This window comes from Marmota flaviventris, chromosome 6, assembly GCF_047511675.1.
Source record: "Marmota flaviventris isolate mMarFla1 chromosome 6, mMarFla1.hap1, whole genome shotgun sequence".
NCBI lineage: Eukaryota > Metazoa > Chordata > Mammalia > Rodentia > Sciuridae > Marmota > Marmota flaviventris.
Window position 1 is genome coordinate 137,503,624 of NC_092503.1, and position 23,129 is coordinate 137,526,752.

A 23,129-nucleotide genomic window follows, 5' to 3' on the forward strand; every position below is an offset into this window, starting at 1 on the left:
ACCCGTGCTGGCGGGGCCGTGGGTCCTCTCCCGTAGCAGGGGTACGAACTTCATTGTGGCGGGGACTGGAATGGCGGATGAAACCACCGCCTGCTGCTCCGGGAGTTTTCCAGCAGGGGGCGTCAACGCGCACCCCACCAACCTGTTTACTGTGAATAAGTAAGAATAATATTACTTAATAATTAAGTACCAGCTTTTAATGGGCATAAATGAGTGCCGAACCGAAATTTTAAATGAGAAGAAAGAAAAAGTTTAATACTGGGGCTGGAGGTAGAGCTCAGTGGTAGAAGCGCTTTCCTCGCATGGAGGAGGCCCTGGGTTCCATTCCCAGCTATGGAAAAAAAGATAAGTGAGCAGAGCTCTTTGCTCAAAGATTCCAGTACTCTGAAGGAGACCCCAAGGTACTACTGACAAATAATGACAATGAAAAAAAAAATGACAATGAAAAAGGTTTAATGTTTGGCTAATAATCCTCCGTCTTCCAGAGCCATACCGTTGTTTCTTTTCTCCCTGTGGTTATCCTGTAGGAATATTATTTTCCATAATCCTTCAAGACATCTTTTCATGTGTTTCAAAGACATCACCTCATTTCTGTTTGTCTTTCCCTGTGAATTCTTCCTGACCTATGTTCACTTTTAAAATTTGTTCTTTTTCTTTTTTGGTTACCTAAGATTGAACCTGGAGTGCTTAACCACTGAGCCACATCTCCAGTCAGCCCATTTGTTGTTGTGAAAGACCCACCGATTCCCTGTCCAAGAAAGACGCACGAGGCACTGGCTGCAAACGCAAGAGGTGATTTATTGATACACAGGCGCCTGCGGGTGCCCAGTGAAACCTCAGCCGGAGCTTCGGTGAACTGGCACACCGGGCTTTGGGGTACAGATCTTTTATAGGGTACAGTGGTCAGTTTCCCTCCTAGCACAGTAACAGGTATCTCATTGGCTCTTTTGAATCCAGCATATAGGTCACTTAAAGGGTAAACTTGTTTTTCACTATAGGTTCCTGGAAAAACCATATAAAAAACCATTTGTTATTCATTGTATGGTTTTTCATTGTATGATCCCGTTTGCCCAACCGTGCCGGTTCCTTTCCCAACCATCCTGTCCTTTCTTAATCGGTTACACTTAACTGATTTTCTGAAAAATACATCTGACGTCTGTGCAGGTGCGGAAGCAAGCCCTGGTGATTTATTACTGGGCCTAAAGTTATTGGGCTGGGGTCTTTCATTCCCCCCTTTTTCTTTATCATGGATAGAATCTTATATCCATTGTTCTGCTTGCTCAGGTTCTTGGATTAAGCTTGTGTGTGACCCTGTTTGTTGTTTAAGCAACTGGTACTGTTGAGTTAGAACCATAGTTTGGATTATAGAAAGTCTCTCTCTCATGAATTGCACCAATCTATTGAGTATGCAGGGTCCAAACGTTAGGATTATTAGCAGAATAACTAAAGGTCCCGCTATGGTGGATAGCAAAGTAGTTAACCATGGGGATTTGTTAAACCAATGTTTAAACCATCCTTGTTGTGCTTCAAATTTTTTTTTTTTTTTTTTTGCCTTTTTGCCAACCTTTCAGTGACTTTTTTCATAGTTTCCCGGACCACCCCCGTATGGTCAGCATAAAAACAACATTGTTCCTTTAAAACCACACAGAGACCATCTTTCTTAAGGAATCACAGATCTAATCCCCTCCTATTTTGTAGCATGACTTCTGCGAGGGAAGAGAGAGATTTTTCTAAGGCAGTGATAGACTTGGTCACTTGATATTAGACCCCCGATTTATCTAACTACACTGACTACCTAACTTTAAATCTGGCTTTATTATTTTTTTTTTCTAATTTGGGAACTCCTTAGTGCTGTGAGGAAGGGGGACGAAGAGAATCTTTCTGGCTTCTTCAGGCTGAAAAGGGACGGCGTGGGGCAAGCAGTTTGGAGTCCCCCTTAAAAATATTGGGTCTATCGAGTGGTCCATGATGAAAGTCTAATTGAGAAGTAATAGGCTGGAGGGCCATTTGAGTGATGGGTGGTCTATAAGAGAAACAAGAACTTATTAGTACTGGAACCATATTGATGCAGTAATAAATGCCACAGCACAGAAATATGCCGATGAGTATAATGGCCAAGACAAAGATTAACATTGTTTTTTTATCAGGCAGTACCAGGAACTAGGAGCTAGGATATTATTTCCACGAAAAAGTTGCTGAGAACATGGCTTCCATCTGAGCAGGTAAATCTTTAAGGATATTTGTCACATTGTCAGAAATGTCAGGGATGTCAACACAACAACTAACATGTAGGGTTACAGATGTCTTTTTCTTTAAGATATAGTTTAATAATTTAATGCCATCTGATCCTGCAAAATCCTTTTATTAGTATAACCTCTGTGTCTAATAGAGAAATTTTTAATTTTGCTACTTGGGGCTGGATAACCATATTAGCAAACATCAAGCCTACCTGCGTTGGCTAGAAATAAAGGCCTTAGACTAAAACTATTCTAGCAGTCCCTTTGACAGTTATCAGGCATTTCTGTCTAAGAATCTCTTTTGTAGCCTCCAGTTTACTTATTTATGGAAGTTACATTTAACTATTATTATCATTTAAGATGTCCAGGAACAGCTGTGCTTTGGCTTTGACTGTCTTTGCTAAGTGTTTAAGATGAAGCAAGTCAAAACTGACTTTTGTTTCTACCTATTGTTTACAGTCAGCTGAGTTATCCTGGGAGTCCTCGGGAACTTCATAGCAGCTTTTCAGTTCTGCTAGTGCCATTTGCGCTAGGATGGGCCCAGGCCTTGCTTGACCATATGGCTTCCCTCAGAAGCATCAGGGATGTCTCCCTTTTCTAATGACCCTCCTCTGTACAGCAAATGCACCGATTGGCTTTCTGTCCTCCACTGGTCTCATTAATCTCCCTGCTCAGGAGGTTATGTGGCCTAGAGTTGCTGAGCCCTTTGGAGAAGTCCCCTATTCCCTGATTCAGACTGACTCAGAGGGCAAGAGCCGAATATTGGTTTTCTTGGCCCTTTTAATTTAACTAATTTTAAAAACTTGATCTTAAACATCCAGCAAATAAGTTAACAGCCTTATATTAAGAGCACTGGGCTTTAATGTCTATCTCTCTATCCTGTAGGTGATAACTCCTTATCTTATGTTGACCCAGGTTGTGTTCTTAAAGCAATACCTCTTTAAAACATTAACAGGCAATCCTTAAACCATCTATAAGTAAACTACAAAACAAAAACTAGGGTAAAAACATATTTAGCTTATATAATAGCTACCTTGAATTCTGGCCGGGTTATACATCATAATTTCCTGTTTGAGATCCTAGTAATCTTGGCAAAAACCTACTTTTGGACACAACTTTAACTGTACTGAAATCTGGCTTACTTTTTTCATAGCCACTTTCACATGTAGTGAGATGGGACAGAGCCTTATTTCAAGTAAGGCAGGGCTCTTTATAAATCTCAAGTACTATAGTTCTGAAGCTGATCATTTTACAAAGTTTACATAAATTGTTGTTCAAGTTTACATGAACATTAGCTAACACAACATAATATCACACCTAAAACATGAATTAAAGGCTGAAAGCTTTTAACTTCTTATAGAAAAGTAGTAATGTACTTTTGTGTTTTGCAATAAAACCTTTACACAGATTAGGCTCTTATTAACTTAAAAATACATGAATTGTATCTCAGAGTAGAAAGTAACATGGAACCGTACATATCTTATTGATAACAAGTTCAGTTATAGAACACAAATGATATAATTGAATCTCCAACATTTTTTTTTTTTTAAGCCTAAAATTACCATACGACTTTAGAACACCAGCTTGATATAATGTTCTTTTGAAGCTTTTACCTTACAGACTTGTATACCTGGAAGATATGAACACATTAATAACACCATAATTACATAAACCTCCTTTTGTTCACATTTTGAAACAATACTTATAAACTTTTAAATTTAAGCAGAGTTAACATTTTATTAGGGCCTTTTTGAACACCTAGAGAAACTTATAAGCTTAATTTTGAGGACATTTTTACTTTTATCTGTTTACCCAATCTAAATTGAACCGTTTGAATCACGTGAATTAAAGATATTTGGATCTATTTTTAATTTTTTAATTATTATTTTTTTTTTTTTTATGAGCGCTCCTCATCTGTCAATTGTTATATCACTGTAGGATATATGGACATACACACATACAGACATACCGACATACAACACATAACAAGAGTGTGCACACATAACAATAATAAAGGCCTCGTAGCTTTTTGCAGATGAAATCTCCATTGCAATGTTTTTTGTTTTTTTTTAAAAAACTTTACTGATCAGAAAATCATTAACCTAGGTCTGCAGGATCAGAATCACGAGCTCAAAAAAAAATACAGAATCTAAGAAAAAAAACAAGAATCCTAAAAAAAGATGACTGGCCAGTAGTTAGTAAATACCATACAATTTACTTCTTGGTTTGGTCTAGTTTGAGTTCAGGTAAAAAGACACTTTTACCTTTTTTTTTTTTTCCTTGGGCCTGAGCTCCAAGCTGCTTCTGTTTGCATATCAGTTTAAGCCCTGACCAAGGTCTGGAAGGAGCAGGGAAAAAAACTGCTATTTTGAGCAGACACTTTAGGCCTAAGACATTTTAACCTTAAGTTATATTTCCAGATTTAGATGTTGAAAATTATGATACAAATTTAAGAAGCAATTTCCAAAATTTAAAATTTTATATCTTTTTACATTAGAAAAACTTGTTCACATAAAACTGGAAATAGGATCTCTACCATCAGAAGAAATTTCTTTAGTACCTCTAAGCCACTTTGCTTGTTCTGAAGTTTCTAAAGTAGCATTGAGTTACATTAAATTTGCCCACACACTACCATATATATCTGAAATTAAGCTTTGAAAATTTCTAAGACTATTGCTATTTAATTATCTAATGTCATTTTTATGAGCCAGACCAACGTTTTAATTTCTTTTCAGGCTACCCAGTTCAAAATTGAAACTCTTTAAATTTTTTTTTTTATCCCAAGTATTTAAGTTTTTTTTTTTTTTTTTTTTTTGGCATGAACCATCTGAAATCAAACTAAACAATTGCTTAAACCCAACTTTTAACTGCAAGATAGTGCAATGCTTTAGAAACCCATTCAGATACCAGATTGTTACAATAAAAAAATTATTATTATTATTATTATTTTTTAGACACACATTTAACCTAGATTATCCCTAAGAAACAATCAGACAACCAGATAAGAAAATATCTCTCCAGGTTTTGAACTTTCATTTAATTATGACTCCCATCAGTGGCACCATAGACTTTCCCATGAGTGGACCAGATGTTTTCACGTAGAGGCAACTATAGGTGTAAAATCAAGGGTCCCAGTGTGACTGGCTTTACTGCATTCAGTGTCCCTTCTTTTTAAGTAAACAGAGGTGGCATAATCCTTAAGATGTAGATAAGGACCCAGGGAACTCCCCAGAGCTAAATGGCTCTGGCAGCTGCTGGGAGTCCCTTAATCCTATCTTTCACCCATAGGATCAGTTCCTCCAGTTTGGTTTGACCTTAGGCATTAGGCATTTTTTTTTTCTAACTTTTTAGTAGCCAGCTCCCAAAAAGTCCATCCTCTGCTTGCAGTTGTTTCGAGTGCTAGGCTTCCCCAAGAGAGCAGAGTGGGGACTCCTTAAAAGTCCCCTTGAGAGTGTTAAAATTTGTGACTGAAAATTTGGTTCCCATCTCTAAAGCCAATTAACACCAATTTAATAATGAGGACAGGGCTTTGAGAAAAGTCAAAGCGAGATGTCAAAGTTGTTAAATCCCCAGCAGGCATCTCTATTTGCACTCAAGCTGGTTAGGGGGGGGAAGAAAACATTGCTTCCCTAGTCTCAGTATTCAGCCTTAGATGGAATTTATCATCCGCCTTGGGCTGCATTTCCAAGCAGCCCGACTCCAGGAAGACCCGTTTGCTTCCTGGGCCCTGTGATAACACTCGGGAGGTTTGGGGACCCGGTCCGGGACAGATCCATCATACCGCCGGGTGGAATCTTCCCGGCGGACTGCGCGGACCCCACCCATGCAGGAGGAGATTCGCAGAGGTCCTGAAAGGTTAAAAGCCATGATCTGGATGGCCATGCGGCCCGGCTGAAAGACAATCTCTGACTTTGCAGATTAGAGAGAGAGATGGAGGGACTCTCCTGGGGGCCATTCAACTCCGAGGGTGGGCCAATGTTGGCCACTCCGTGGTACAGAGTGTTACCCATTTTTTTTTTTTTTTTAATTTTTACGGACTGGTTGTCTGCCCGATTTCGGACGTCCTGCCAATGGTCAAGGGTAAGACTCAAGGGAGTTGTCCCATGTTAGTCTCAGGTGGAATGAGAAAATGCAGAGGCAAGGAGACAGATACAAATCAGACAGGACACAAAACACAAAGAACGCTGCGCGGCTTCGGGCAAAGGCAAGAAGACAGACACAAATATCAGACTGGACACAGAGAACGCTGCGCGGCTCGAGCACCAACCGAACGTACCTGACGGATTAGGGAGAGGAGGGATACCGTCACCTCCGTCACCCACGAGTACAGTGTACTCTACAGAACATTGGAGGCCCCCCAAGATGGGCCTCCCTGAGCCCCTGGGACGTCTCCCAGGGTGGCAGGGGAGAAGTCTGAGTTCGTCAACTCCTTCTCAAGCTGCCCAGAATACAGAGCGATTACGCGTAATCGTACAGACGCTGCGCATGAACAGATAACAAGATAACAACCAGACAGACAGAGACACAAAATGACACGAACTGGCCAGCTTACCTCCCAGTGGTTATCGGGTGTTCCTCGGGCAGGGATCCGGACGGGGTTACAGGAGTTCTCCTGGCTGGCTCGCCAAATGAAAGACCCACCGATTCCCTGTCCAAGAAAGACGCACGAGGCACTGGCTGCAAACGCAAGAGGTGATTTATTGATACACAGGCGCCTGCGGGTGCCCAGTGAAACCTCAGCCGGAGCTTCGGTGAACTGGCACACCGGGCTTTGGGGTACAGATCTTTTATAGGGTACAGTGGTCAGTTTCCCTCCTAGCACAGTAACAGGTATCTCATTGGCTCTTTTGAATCCAGCATATAGGTCACTTAAAGGGTAAACTTGTTTTTCACTATAGGTTCCTGGAAAAACCATATAAAAAACCATTTGTTATTCATTGTATGGTTTTTCATTGTATGATCCCGTTTGCCCAACCGTGCCGGTTCCTTTCCCAACCATCCTGTCCTTTCTTAATCGGTTACACTTAACTGATTTTCTGAAAAATACATCTGACGTCTGTGCAGGTGCGGAAGCAAGCCCTGGTGATTTATTACTGGGCCTAAAGTTATTGGGCTGGGGTCTTTCATTTGTTATTTTGGTTTTTGTTGTTGTTGTTGTTGTTTTGAGATAGAGTTTCATTAAGTTGCTTACGGCCTTGCTAAATTGCTGAGGCTGGCTTTGAACTTGTGATCTTCTTGCCTCACCCTCCTGAGCTTCTGATATTACAGAAATGTGCCACTTGCTCAGCTTCTTCTTGGATCTTAGCATCTCTTTATATATAAGCATTATTAGTGCTTTGTGATATAATTCCTGAATCACACCCCCCTCGACACCCTCCCCCCACTTATCTGTTTTCTGACATTGCTTCTGGTAACTATGGCATACAGTTTTTCATGAAGTCAAATTTAGTGACTTTCCTTTATTGTTTCTAGGCTTTGTGTCATGGTTAGAAAGTCTGTGTCTAGATTACCAAGTTCACCAATTTTTCCCACTATTTGTATGGTTTCACATTTAGATTGCTGGTTCATTTAGAGTTTATCCTGGCTTATCAGAAATATAGGTGGGACTTTAACTCCATTCTCCTTGAACAGGTTCTTGATCTGCTGCTATAGTCTGAGGATATCAGACTCACTTCTTCACTTTTCCAAAGATTCTCCAGAAGCCTTTGGTCTCAGACTAGGGTAGCACTGTTGATCCCTCTTGTTCTGGGGCTTCAGCCTCTTGGACTATGCAGCTATTGGTTCTTCCAGCTCTCTAGCCTGCACATGGCCATTGTGGACTATCCAGTTTCTGGTCCTGTAAGCCAATCTAATAAGTCCCCCTTTTATAATTATACTTCCTGTTGATTCTGTTCCTCTAGAGAACCCTAATACAGGGGGGAAACTATGTCTACACTGAGCATATGTGGTATAACAATTATCTACCAAATATTTACTTTGTATTGGGTATTAAAAGTGATCTTGAAATGACCTAAATATATGGGAAGATGTATAGACTCTGCAAATACTATTCCATTTTATATAAGGGACTCAAGCACATGCAGATTTTGATGTCTGCAAAAGCGCTATCTTAAATCCAAGAAGGATTGTTTCTAGGACTATTTCAAATTTGAAGAATTGATTCTAATTATTTAAATTAAAGAAATGTTTACAAGTCACATAGGTTAATAACACGAAGCTCAGCAGCCTTCTAAAAACCTTTTTCAGAATAAAGTTGCTTAACACATCTTTCCACCTTTGTATAACACAGTCCTAACAGGCTCATGATGAAAAATAGAATCAAAATAAAAATATCAGGTTTTTAATCATATATGATAGGAATACACAATTGGAGAACTATTCTAGTGAGTTAGTAGTTCTGGTGTTCATGTGACCAAGGCCTGGGGCTTTACTTGTGTATAATCCAACATGAAAATCAGTTTGAACTGGCACCACCTGAGATGCTTATAGGGCCTTTCTTCCTCTTTTTAGCCATTTACTACAGGGGGCAGAAACAGGTGCTGGAAATCTCTTTTTTTGTTGTTGTTTTTCTATTTTGGTTCCTTTTTGTTTATTTGTTTTTTTGTTGTTGTTGTTTTCATGCTAGGATTGAACCCAGGGTCTCCTGAATGTTAAGCACAGCATGTGCTCTACCACCAAGCTGCACCTGCATAGTGGCTGTGATGGTGATCTTTAATATGACTCTTGGCAAACCAGTTTCCAGATAAAGGATAAAGGTTACCACTGATGATAAAGAGTAAAGGTGGGGCTGGGATTGTGGCTCAGTGGCAGAGTGCTTACCTCGCACATGTGAGGCACTGGGTCTGATCCTCAGCACCACATAAAAATAAATATAAAATAAAATAAAGATAACCTTTACTCTTCTATTTTAAAAAATAGAAGAGTAAAGGTTATCGCTTGCTACCTTGGAACTTTTCTTCTTTCCTCTCTTCCTCATTTAATGAGGAACTGAATAATTGGTAAATATATTCTTCTCCCTAGGTGGGGTCAAGAAAGAGGAAGGAATGATAAGCAGGAACAAATCCATGAATGCTGAGTATCATCTGCAACTTATTTTTCCTTAAGACTTTTGTGTCTGTATCTTCCCCCGTGGAATGTCCCCAGGTGTCCTGGAAGCTGAGTTTGGAGGGCTGGTAAGCCATTTCAGTGCCAGGCAATAGCTGGAGAAGGAGTGCCACTATCAGAGGAGGATAAGCAGTGGGATACAAGGGTGCCCAGTCATTTGCAGAAGATTACTCAGCTGTTACTCAGAGGTACCAGTGATTCATTGGTGTCTAATACTTAAAAAAATTCACTATAAAACTAGTCATGACAACAAAAAGACCTGATCCCAAAAAAGGTCTCTTAACTCCAGCTTTAATTGGTCCCTGATGCTAACAATGATGGGCAATCGCTCTTACATGGTAACAACTTGACATTTTCTTTTTCCAAACATCCCTGGATGGTTTTGAAAGGACTTCAGTACTCCATGCAAAATAAAAGCTTTCTTGGCAGCTAGACAGCAATCTGAATTTATAATCAATAAACTGGAAATAAAGATGTACCGGGAATCTGGTCATAAGTACTAACACAGCTTGTTTTACTTCCTTATTTGGAATTGTTTCAATTAAATATTTTGTTTTTCTGTTTTGTGTTCTGTTTATTTTTCTTTTATATTATTAAACCCAGGGCCTCAAGCATGCTGAACATGTGCTTTACCACTAGGTCTATATATATTGTATGTTTGTAAGCAAATATTAGATTGTTAGATATAATACATTGACAAAGACACCTTGGAAAACAATGTAGCCTCCCATTTAGCTTATTGAATTCAAAGTACATTTGGTATCAGAGCATCAGACTGGAACTCACATATGAATGGATCAAACAATAGAAACTAGCCAGGTATGGTGGCAGGTACCTGTAGGCCCAGCCACTCGGGAGCCAAGGTTGTATGATCACTTGATCCAGGAGTTTGAGTCCTACCTGGGCAACATAGCAAGACCTCATCTCAAAAGAAAGAAAGAGAGAGAGAGAGAGAGAGAGGGAAAGACAAAGAAAGAAAGAAAAGAGGAGAGAAAAAAAGAAAAATCATGTTTGTCTATAAAGAACAGCCATTATTTTAAAAAATAAAGGGGGGGTGGAATTGTGGCTCAGTAGCAAAGCACTTCACATTTGTGAGCCACTGGATTCGATCGTCAGCACCACATAAAAATAATAAAGGTATTGTGTCCATCTACAACTAAAAAAATTTTAAAATAAATAAAGGGCTTGGAATGTGGCTCAGTGATTAAGTGCCCCTGGGTTCAATCCCTGGTACCAAAAAAAAAATACAGCAAGTAATTATTACCAATTTTGACCCCAAACTGGGTCCTTTTTCCCTTTTGGAAATACAGAGCCAATAAATAAGACCCATATCCAACTCAGGAGCAAGGAAAGGTTTAATGTTGGTCAAAGAATAGAAGAAACAGAAGACAAGGCCTTGAAAATCAGTTTCTTGGCTCATTGGGTATGGAAAATCCTAGATAGAGGATAAAATAAATGAGATAAGAATTTTCCTTTTTTTTACTAGTCTATCCCTCCCCTTCTAGAAATTTGAGCACCACCTCTTTCTGCTCCTTTTATATTTCTTTCTGGTCTCATCATGGCGACTGTCAACCTTCATGGCACTGGAGAGTGTCATTTACCAGGAAGATGGAATTATAATGAATTTGGAGGTTATCAGGTGGTCACTCGGGCAGCCATCCTAGATCCAACCCATTTTTGCCAGCCCACTTGAGGAGGACTTCTGATCTTCAGGCTTCCGTCCTTAAAGATGAACAAGATTAGGGTGGGATTAAAATTCAGCAAGATTGTGTAGGCATCAACCCCTCACCACATCACCTGTCCAGTCCCCCTCTCCAACCACTGGTACACAACAGTGATTCAGGACCTTGAGGCAGGAGGGTCACAGTTTCAATGTCAGCCTCAATAACTTAGCAAGGCCCTATCTCAAAATTTTAAAAAAGGGGGTGGATATGTGGCTCTATGGTTAAGTGCACCTGAGATCAATCCCTGGTACCAAAATAAACAATTATAAAAACCTAGATTCTGGTTTTAAATTTGGTGGCTTAAATTTTTATTTTTGAAAGTCCTGCAAATAATTTATCTTAATTATAGCCAGCATAATTACATGTACATTTCATTTATAACATTTGTTCTTCAGAAACCTGCAACCTGCTTAGACAATCTGCAATTTGTTTACACCTTTAGCTTTTGAGCTTTTGGCCTTATTTTTCTTCCCATTTGGAAACAATCCAGTCATTTTACTTTAGGACAAAAATCATACTTTATTATACACAATCCTGCTTCATTCAAAAACATTCTCTAAAAGATATATCCTCATCCTGGTAACTTTCTTTGTATCTTTTCCCCTTACATTTTGTTTGAAGTAAAAGGTTGTTCTGACTTGTTTCTCTCTTACATGTAAATTTACATTTTGAAACAATCCATTTAAGATTTAGACAAATCACTCTTTTCTAACAAAATACTACACTTTCCAGTATTTTCATCAAAATGCAGCTTAAAGTCTTTGTCTTTTTTTTTTTCTTTCTGTATAGAATTGCACTTTAACAGACTTTTTCTTTTTAATATTTATCTTTTAGGTGTAGATGGACACAACACAATGCCTTTATTTTTTTTATGAGATCCCCGGGTCTCGCCTGTGCTAGGGGAGCACTTTACCTCTGAGCCACAATCCCAGCCCTAGAATGGCACTTTAATACATGTTAATTAGAACGTAAACTCTTAGAAACCTTTTTGTTGCTTTCAGTACCAGGGATTGAACCCAGGGATGTTCAACCACTGAGCCAAACATCCCCAACCCTTTTTTATATTTTATTTAGAGACAATGTCTCACTAAATTGTTTAAGGCCTAACTAAATTGCTGAGGCTGGGCTTTGAACTTGAGATCCTCCTGGCTCAGCTTTCTGAGCTGCTGGGATTACAGGTGGGCACCACTACCGCTGGAGAATCCTTATTTTTAAGTAAAGATCCAAGGAAAAGCGATGTAAGTTATTTTCCTTTATACCAACAGTTTTTAAAAATACATTTAATTAATAGATAGATAGAATCTTGTTTTAACTTTCGGAATCCAAGACCGCTTGAATTTATATTTAGCAATTGATTTTTCAGCATTGTAATATATAAATGACTCAGATGTTTTATCTCCATATACATAAACATTTATCCCCTATATTTACCTAATTCACACTTTTAGATTTCCCATGAAAACCAAGATAGACAAGCATAGTAAATGCCTTATTTATTTGTTAAACCTAAACATTGATAATGTCTTTAAAACATAGAAAGCAATGGACATTGCATCTTAAACACCTAACAAATCAATATAATCCTGAGTGGCCAGCAACCTAGGCAAAAAAAAAAAAAAAAAATTTGTTAACAATTTTAGAGATCTTTAATTTTATCTTACCAACAAAATTAAATTAACATTTGTGAGATATATTACATTAAATTCTACTTATAAGAAAGAGTAAAAAGGTAATATTAATTTACAAAATGAGAGTTGAATACAAGTTATATTCATGAAAAACTGAACCAAGCCAAGGTCATCTGTTTATATGACTGTTGTTGTTTGAATCTGGAATGTCCCCCAAAAGCTTATGTGTTGAAGGCTTGATCCCCAATGAGCAATGTCCAGAGGTCAGGTTTTGGGGAAGTGATTGGATCATAGTGGTTCTGACCTTATCAGTGGATTAATCCATTGAAAGGATTAATGGCGTGAATTAACTACTGAGAGGAAGTAGAAACTATAGGCAAGTGGGGGAAGGTTAGAGTTCACTGGGGATGTGTCTCTTATCCCTAGTTCCCCCCCACCCCGTCCCCAACTCTCTCCTTCCTGGCTGCCATGAGCTGAGATCTTTCTTCTGCCATGCCTTTCTTTCTTTTTGTTCTAGTTAGTTATACATGACAGCAGAATGCATTTCAACTCATAGTACACAAATGGAGCACAACTTCTCATATCTCCAGCTGTACATCATGCAGAGTCACACAATTTGTGCAATACTACATGTACATAAGGTAATAATGATCATCTCATTCCACCATCCTTTCCACCCTCAAACGCCCCCCTTCCCTGCCCCCCCAATCCAAATTCCTCCATTCTTCCCTAGCACCCCACACACATCCTAGCCAACACTTATTGTGGCTTGTATTCTTGAAAATTGCCATTCTGACTGGAGTGAGATGAAGTCTTAGAGTAGTTTTGATTGCATTTCTCTAATTGCTAGTGACGTTGAACATTTTTTTCATATATTTATTGATCGATTGTGTAAAATCTGTGAAGTGTCTGTTGAGTTCCTTAGCCCATTTATTTATTGGATTATTTGGATTTTAGGTGTTAAGTTTTTGAGTTCTTTATATATCCTGGAGATTAGTGCTCTGATGTGTGTGTGGAAAAGATTTTCTCCCATTCTGTAGGCTCTGTCTTCTTGTTATTGTGTCCTTTGCTATGAAGAAGCTTTTTAGTTTGAATCTATCCCATTTATTGATTCTTGATTTTACTTATTGAGCTTTAGGAGTCTTGTGAAGAAAGTCAGTTCCTAAGCCAACATGGTGAAATTTGGGCCTACTTTTTCTTCTATTACATGCTGCGTTTCTGTTCTAGTTTGAGTTGATTTTTGTGCAGGGTGAGAGATAGAGGTTTGGGGGATTTTTTTTTTAATTGCTTTTATTTTTTAAATACATGCCAGTGTTCTATATATTACACATATAGAACACAATTTTTCATATCTCTGTATATAAAGTATGTTCACACCAATTCATGTCTTCATACATGTACTTTGGATAATGATGTCCATCACATTCCACCATCATTGCTAATCCCCTGCCCCCTCCCTTCCCCTTCCACCCCTCTGCCCTATTGAGACAGATAGAGGTTTTATTTAATTTTGCTACATATGAATTTTCAGTTTTCCCAGAACCATTTGTTGAAATGTTTTAACTTAGGCATGCTGGTCAAAAAAAAAAAAAAATATCTACTTAAGGGGCTGGGGATATAGTTCAGTTGGTAGAGTGCCTGCCTTGCATGCATAAGGCCTTGGGATCAATCCCCAGCACCACACACACACACATACATATACACACACAAAGAATATCTACTTAAGTGCACATAACTCAAAAGTGAATTTATCATAAGAAGTGCCATAAGATATGAAGGTAAACTCAATAAAGAATAATTACAAAATTTCTGCCAAAAATGAATATAAAAATTTCTGCCAATAAATATAAAAATTTTTGTCCAAAATGAAGCAGCTAGGGAAATCCTAGCCCTAAGAATTCCAGGGGAAGTTTACGTTGGTGAATGCTGGATTCAGATGTATTCAATGTTATCTCCAGAACTCATTTTGTGAGAGGGCTTTCTGAATACTGGAGCAAGAGTCAGTGAAATAATAGGACTGTCCCTGCAGTCATCAAATTCATATCTTAGCCCCTATGAAAAACACAGAAACAAACTAATAGACAAAAAACACATAAAACAACTACATTAAGCCAGAATGCACTTCCAGATCATATCAGGGCCAGACAAGATACCCCAATATCCCAAAGAGTGTGATAGCCCTTAAGGTAGGGTACGGCCTGGGTCTTCAGTCCTAAGACCCCCAAAAGAATTTCTCCTACCCAGGTACTTAATGTGGGCTCGGATCTCAAAGATACCCACTCAGAGACATCCTTCTGTCTGCCTTTATTTTATCAAAAAAGGGTTAAGACAAAGAGACCTAGAACTTGAGAACTGTCTGCCCAGAGTGTGAGGAGGAAAAAACAACAGAAGAGAATGTTCTTAGAAGACCATGGCCAAGGGCCAGAGGGAGCCAGTGTTGGACTCAGAAGAGTGCACAGGAAGAGAGGCTCTGAAGAAAGTAAATGGACATGAACTACCACTTACCAGAAGCTGCAGTTAAGACAGAGACCAGTAGATAAAGGTGATGGGTCTCCCCAGCTGGTTCCCCTGAGGGAAGGAAGATCTTTAATGAAAGGGACAAAGTTTGGGAAGCAAAAGGAGAGAGTAGAGTCAGTAAAAGGTAGGGATGACTTTACTGGTTTAGGAACCAGTTGCTGAGAAGAGTAAAAGGAAAAGACAGAGCCCAGAGACTAGGGTGTTAGGTAGCTAGTCAGCCATGATGGGTGAGCAGGGCCGGGACAAGGAAGAGAGACTGAAAGTCACAGGAGCCTTATCTGACAGACAGGCACCTGGAAGATGGAGGCTTGGTAAGTTACAGGATGGTGGCACATGCCTGTAATCCCAGTAGCTCAGGAGTCTGAGGCAGGGGGATCCCAGATTCAAGGCCAGTCTCAGCAACTTAGCGAGGCCCTAAGCAACTTAGCAAAACCCCGTCTCAAGAGCTGTGGATGTGGCTGAGTGACAAAGTGTCCCTGGGTTCAATCCCCAGGATCTTCCCTGCCAACAAAAACCCCTTTCACAACCATAATTAATTATATCCCCTTAAAGAAAAACTTGCTTCAAGATCATGTCACACCCTACAAGTGACCTGGATCTTCCCCTTTTCACCAAAACTACCTCCACCACTTCTTGTGACCTGGACAACCCAGGTTTGCTGAGGGCTATTCAAAGGGTTAGATAAAAGAAGCATGAGAAATGGAGTTAAGAACAATGGGACCCCAAAATTCTTAAAAACCCCCTTTCTGAGAGGACCCACTCTCTCCCTCCACAGTGTGGTCTTTTCCCTTTTCCTGTCTCTTCAATAAACTCAGCCTGCAACTCTGAGTGGGATGTCTGGGATCTTTCTGGCGTGATCACATGAACTGGTGAGAAAAATGGCTGCCTGAGCTCCAAGGCTGGTGTTTGCCCTGTAATCAACAGCACCAGCAGCTGGCACAGAGGAAGAGGAGCATTTGAATTAAAGCTGGTGGACCTCAGTGAAGGTCACCTCTTATTGCCATGCCAACAGTCACCCAGTGGCAGTGGAAGGCATAGACACCAAAGTGAGTGGGACACAGGCATGGGAAGAGACACATGGAGGCAGCCTCTTAGAAAACCCAGGAAACTTGGCTGTGAAGAATGAGAGCCAGACTGCCACCCAAAGCTGGAGGTGGGCTGGAAAGAGGATTGTGTTTTAAGGACACAACAGAGTTGAGCATGTCATTCGTCTTGTCAATACTGACAATCAGAAATAACTAGCAGAATACTGGGAAATGAGGAAGTTGTCTGATTTAAAGGAGAATCTACTGAAAATAGTTGCTTTATCAAGAGTACAATAGTGAAGCAAAGCAATGCTGCTTATTTCTATCCTGACAAGTTTTTGTTATTATATTTTTATTTTTGCAGATAGTATGCTAGGCAAGTGCTGTACCTCTAAGTTACACCTCCAGCCCCCTCACCTTCAACTTATTTTATATCACCTTTAATCCAATGGCTTCAATCATCTTTCCCCACACCTTAACTCATCTTGCTTTTCCATCCCACAATAAAAACCATCCTCAGGGAAGCATATTTGAGGCTTGGTCTTCTGGTCCATGCTCAGCCACTTTGGGAATAAACTGTTTCTTTTGCAAAACTCATTTTGCCAGTGACCAGGCATTCTGTGCTGCAGACCAAACAGGCCTGGTTCCACAGCAGGCCCTCAGTGCCTGACCCTCAGTGCCCTACTTTCTCTCTCTCTCTCTCTCTCTTTTTTTTTTTTTTTTTTTTTTTTTTCCCCATAACAAGAGATGCTCATCTTCTTATCTGGGCTAGAATTACTGGGTGATCCATTTCAAAATGCAAATGGACACCCAAGTGAGCCAGTGCCCACTATGTCAGGAGAGGACAGGTTAGCTTTGCCCTACAGGACAAGGTAGCTTTGCTGAAGGGAACTGGAAAATTTTACTAAGGAGCTCAAGAATACTGCTTGTAAATGCCAATTTAGAGAGACTTAACATGAGCTGGGAATGGTGGCACATATCTGTAATCCCAGCCATTCAGGAAGCTGAGGCAGGAGGATTGCAAGTTTAAGGTCAGCCTCAGCAATTTAGCATTGCACTAAGTACTTATCAAGACCCCCTCTCAAAATTATAAATAAAAAGGGCTGGGAGTGTAGCTGAGTGACAAACTGCCTCTGGAATCAACTCCCTGAACTAAAAGACAGTAGACTGAGAGTGAGAGAGAAACCTAGCATGTTTGACCAGAATAGTCCTGACCAGGGCCCTGTGACAATCAAATTCCTAAAACTAAAAATAAAGGAAACAAAACCTGTTGAGAATAGGTTCAAAGATGATGAGGCTAATTTCAGTTTTCCTGTGGTTGGAGCCATGGAGCACCAAGCCCCTCCAGACCCTGCTACCCTGGCACTGAGGGTACTCTGGGAGACAGAGGCTAATATTGAAACTTGCATTATAGTAAGGAGGTCTTTGTCAAACTAGGTGGCCCAATAGGGTCCCTCCTTGGATCAAACTCAATGCTGCCCTTGACAGAATCTCCTTGAACATGGTGTTTGGATTTGACACAAAAGGCAAACAGTTTAATTTCAAATTGCAGGCTTGGGCATTCGAATGACAACAGAATGGGGCACAAGATAAACACGTTCATTATTCCTCTTTGGTGAAAGATGGTCAGAAAATTTGCATCCTTTTAAACAATGATGGGCAGATCATTTTCTTGATATCTACCTGTTTTAGTCCATTTTCTGTTGTTTGAACTGAATAGCTGAGTCAGGGATTTTTATAAAGAATAGGAGTTTACTTAGCTCATGGTTCTAGAGCCTGAGAGGTACAAAGTAGAGGGGCTGTATCCAGTGATGGTCTTCTTGCTAGTGGGGACTCTCTGCAGAATCCTGATGAGGATGTGTAGGGGGCACATACAAGAGACACAGCCAAACTGGCTTTTATAACAGATCCATTAATCCATGAATGGATTAATCCATTTATGGCAGACCCAGTCACCTCTTGAGGGTCCCACCTCTTCATATCTGACACTGGGGATGAAGTTCAGCATGGGTTTTGGTAGGGACAATCAAAGCACAGCAACACCCTACCCTGATGTAGTAGAATCCCAGTCCCTCGGCTCCTGTGACAACATAGCTAGGGTCCAGTGAGGGTTCTATTGTCGAGTAACCACTGTGGCTTCCACTCTGATCTCCCAGTACACTGTCCCTTTTGTTTCCCAGGGCTATGATCGCTTCCAAAAGCAATACAAGATTAGAAGGACTGGGGGAATTCTTATCCTCTGAGTTATCAAGTAATCTGAGACACAGTCCTTTAGTTCACTTGCAGTGTTGTTCTTTGGATAACTTGATGTTTTCTCAATGACTTTTATAACTTTATTATATAAACGAGTTTGTATTGCTGAAGTGATATCTGTGACTCATTGAATGTGGTGTGACTGTTTCATTCATTCCACAGACTTTTATTGAGCATTTAATATATAGATCAGGAGCTACAGTTAGCGGCTGGCCCTAGGAAGGAAAAAGACACAGTCGCTGACCTGAAGATATCAGACAGATGTGCAAACAGATGAAATAGAACTACCATAATGGTGCTGAGTATAAGGGGCAAGAACAAATTAAAGGAGCAACAATAATGCCAATTGGGGGGGAACCAGAGACCTTAACCAGAGTTGAGAACTGAAAAATGAGGATGAGCTGACCAGGTAACACATAGGAGGCTGGTATTGCAATCTAGGAGACTGGAAAACAGTCCAACATATCTTGTATTTGAGAACACAAATAACTTATTATATCATTAAATGTGAAGTGGTTTAAACCTACATCTACAAAGGGCCTTATATTCAATAAGTCATACCAATGCGTGTGTGGATGTTGTTGCAGGGACAGCTGAATCAGATGCTGAAATCCTCCAGTAATAGTCTTGAAATGACCAGGTTTGCGGGACAATGAGGGTGAAGGTTGCTGTTGCTTGGTGGCCTGGGAGAGGCCCAAGAGCAGGGAAGTGGACTTAGGCCTCCCCAACCCTGTATTGGAGGGAACAGAATGTGTGACTTCTGCTGAGTGACTTCTGCAGGGGAAATGGGATTCCAGAGAGAGGATACAGTACTCCAGGAAAACCAGGGGGAGTTTACAGGGGGAGTTAAAGGGCTGAGTAAGAGCTGAGTCACTGGGCACGGGCCTGGGAAGGGCTTATGTTGCCCTGGGTTGCCAGGTCAGACCCAGAGAGAACAGGGCTTCAACCCACTGAAAGCCACAGACACCTCCCAATGGGTCTAAGCCCTGCGGGAACCCAGGTCAACTCCTGACCCCCGCCTACCCAGGGTGCAAGAGCTGGGAAGAGACCTTTGGCCACAGCCCAATCCCAGAGAACGATTCTACCTCCGCTTTGTGTCCTGGCACCAGCTGCGTGCCCACGCCCAGCCTGGCAGGAGCCCGACCCTCAGCGCCCTACCTTTGGCATCTCAGGTGCGCTCGGGTGCTAGGCGAGGAGTCCTAGTAAGGCAGACAGAGCTGGGGATTTGGGGATCATAGGGCTAAGGCCCTGGTGCTGGGGCTAAGGGGTGGAGATAGGGGCACGGATGGCAGGGGTGTATGAGGCTGGGCCCTAAGGATTGGGGCCAGGAAGGATGGCCAGAGGCACAAAAGGTCTGAGGCCCTGTGGGATGGGCCCAGGAGCTCTTGGGGTTGAGGCTCAGAGGAACGCAGCTGGGGACAGGGTCAGGAAGAGCTGGAGTCCAGGGAGCCAGGAGCTGTGGGAAGATGGCCTAAGAAAAGGATCACTTGGGAGGATGAATCACCTGGGGCCCAGGGTGGGCATAGAAGAGGGTCAAGTGAGACACTCTGTATACCCTGTGGTGGCCCATCTGCTAGTTTCTGTCTCAGCGCCATTTCCTTAAAAGCACCAGCCGCCTAGGCAGTTTTATCTATCCATTCTCAGATTAGACGGTGATTTCCAGGACAAGGTGCCAAGTTTGCTAGCATCCCCCACCACTGCAGCAGTGCCAGAGGCGCCAAGTATCCAGGAGAAGGCTGGGAGGAAGGTCAAGTTCAGGAAGCTGGAAAATCCGGGCCTGGCCTCAGGGTGGGAAGCCAATGCACAGGGCCCCCCACCCCAGCCCTCCTGGGGCCAAGGTGCTGGCATTGGCTGTGCCCGAGGTCCCACAGGCAGAGAAACTTCACATCGCATCTGCTGGTCCATTCCAATTTGCCCTTTCAGATCATTGCTAAAAACCCTTGATTTTGCTAAGGCACTACCCGCAGACCAGTCAGAGCCACAAGTAACACTAACATTGGGTACCATGTTTAGTCTGTGCTTGCGGAAGGCATTCTTAAGGCAGGCTCTCAATCGTCACTCCAATTTTTTATTAAATAATTGAGATCTTCCCTCCACCTTAGACCATTTTTACAGCAGTTTCCAAAATAACACAAGATAAAAATAATCAAACTTCAACAGGAAAGTTTCCAGTATCAGATCAGATCTTTAAAATGCTGTATGCATTTTGCAGTTTTGCTAGTCAGTCACTTTAGTATACTCTTCTCAAAGTGTGCCAAATAAATATGGTAAAGCTTTGCTCTTCACCTTGGTTGGAGAAACAGACCTCACATTTCTGATCTTCCTGTCTGGCTGCTGAGGTCTCTACCTGGTGGAGGTGTTCCTGCACCCGCTGTCTGACAGGGTCACAGCGTGGGGGATGCTGTGGCAAGGCCGCACCATCTGGAAACCGGAATCATTAGGAATGTTAAGTGTTTTGTTTGTGATACTCATGATATGGATAACAGGGCATATGTCAATCATTAATAAAAGTACATATTGCCTGAGATTGCAGGAAAATTCCCAGAATGAGACTAAGGATACAATTGAGATATGCCATGAGGCACGTTTCAGTGTCTCTCAGGATACAAACAATGGTGTTATTCCTCAAGCCTAAGCAACAAGAAATATTTATCTCATGGTTAACAATTTACACTAGCCCCACCCCCCAACCCCATCCTAAAGCCACAACCTGTACAATAGCCTAGCTACAGAAAAACAATTGCTGTGCCAACAGTACAAGGACCGCCGTATATAGCTTATGGTATCCCCTCGAGGACAAGAGGCTAATAAAAATACATTCCCCAACCAATATACCCTCCTTTGCTTTATGCAGAAACTTATGATGAAAATAGAAAACACATAGTTAATATAAATGACAAATGGGTTGAGGTGTAAAGCCTGCCTTTAGTTAAAGATTACAAAGACATGAGAAATGGTGTGCTTTGACCAAGGATCAGGGAAGTTCTTTTAGAAAGCAGTTGAATAGGTCATATGAAAAAAGGAAATTACCTTGGAAATTAAAAAAGAATAATGTAAAATTAACATAGATATATTTTAGAGGCACTTCAGAGTAGTAGGCTTTTAAATAATAGATTTTCACTATTTTAAGTGTATTTAGTTTAGAAGTAAGAAAGCTTACCAATAATTGTAAGTATGCTTTAAAGTTAAAGGTTAATGAAATAATTATAGGTATGCTTTAAAGTTAGAAGTGAATAATAAGTCAGGAGTCATTTTATAGTCTAGTTGCATTGCCTAGCACCTAGTGATTTAGGTGAAAACCTAAAAGCTTAATCATGATTGACTAAGGTTACAGAAAAATATTTTAAACAATGTACTCAAAATCTTAGGTAATCAATGTATGTCAGAAAAGTTGTAATTCTTGAAAATTATGTAAATCAAAAAAGTTTTGGGCTTTGAAGTTATCCATTAACTACCTGAAAAAACACCCGTAAAACAGGTATAAAAATAAAGGGCCCTCCTGGGGCAGGGAGATGTCTTCTGGAGGTTGCTCATAACTTGCAACCTGTCGTCCCAACTCTTCTTCTTTCGCCAGATGCCACTCCTCCTTCAGGACCACCCTGGACCCTCGCCGGGGCTGGACCTCAGCATCTACCTAAGCACTCTGGGTGATTAAACGACCTGAGGGCCCCAGGGAATGATGGAACTGACCCAAGGTTTTCCTGGAGCTCTCTCCATCTTTTATAGCAGTATTCTGTGAATGTTTGGATCAGTCATAGAGTTGAATTGATCCCAGCTTTCCATTTAAGACAGACAGACAAATAAACCCCATTTATTTATTTATTTATTTATTTATTTATTTATTTATTTTGAGCACCCTTAGGTGCACAGCAAAATGAGAAGGTAGAGATTTCCCATATCCCTTTTGTCCCTCCCCCACTGCCAACATCCCCCACCCCAGAGTGGTACATCATTGTTGAAGTGGATGAACCTTCATTGACACTTCATTGTCAGCCACAGTTCGTAGCAGCTTTCTGTCTTTTTAGTACTTGCTGGGAGGTTTTCTGGCCCACCAGAGCTTCCCTTCTTTTTTCCAGTGGAATTAGCTTTCATGTATGTTTTGAAACGTTTTGTTTCAAGGGATGTGGATGGGCTTCACACAAGTTCTATCACCATCCTGCAACAGAATGTTTCCACCAGGTTCGTAATTCCATAAATGTGAGCCTCTTCTCTTCCACACGGATCTCAGCACGGAGGACTGCTCTACGTACACTTTAAAAGTGTTGCAAACACTATATGTGTCCTTGTAATGAAGCCAAGAAATCCAGACTTACAGAAAGAGTGAAATTTCCCTCTCCTTTCTCCCCCAGACACCCGAGTGTACATTAAGATATGTATTTGTAGAAACATCTACATCTGTATGATATTTTACAAAAATAAAACTAGACTATTTTTAAAGAAGAGTTGGAAACAAAAACAAAAAACAACCCCAGTAGCAAGTGAGATCCCTTCTGACACAACCCTGAAATAGTTTTACTTTCCACTGACAACAAATGAGTTTACAAGAGAATGATTATCATCCACTGTGACCCTCAAAAAAAAAAAAAGAACATTAAAGAAAATATGCACATAACAAACAAAAAGACAGGCTATATACATTTG

At 40.8% G+C, this 23,129-nt stretch overlaps 1 long non-coding RNA gene across 1 annotated transcript; it reads right to left on the reverse strand.

Annotated features, from left to right (window-relative positions):
• Positions 1-778: 778 nt before the first annotated feature.
• On the reverse strand, positions 779-7,359 carry LOC139706069 (uncharacterized). Its single transcript, XR_011707784.1, has 2 exons — positions 6,790-7,359; positions 779-3,867 (listed from the first exon to the last, which is right to left on the reverse strand). It is a non-coding gene; the product is annotated as an uncharacterized lncRNA (long non-coding RNA).
• Positions 7,360-23,129: the final 15,770 nt, after the last annotated feature.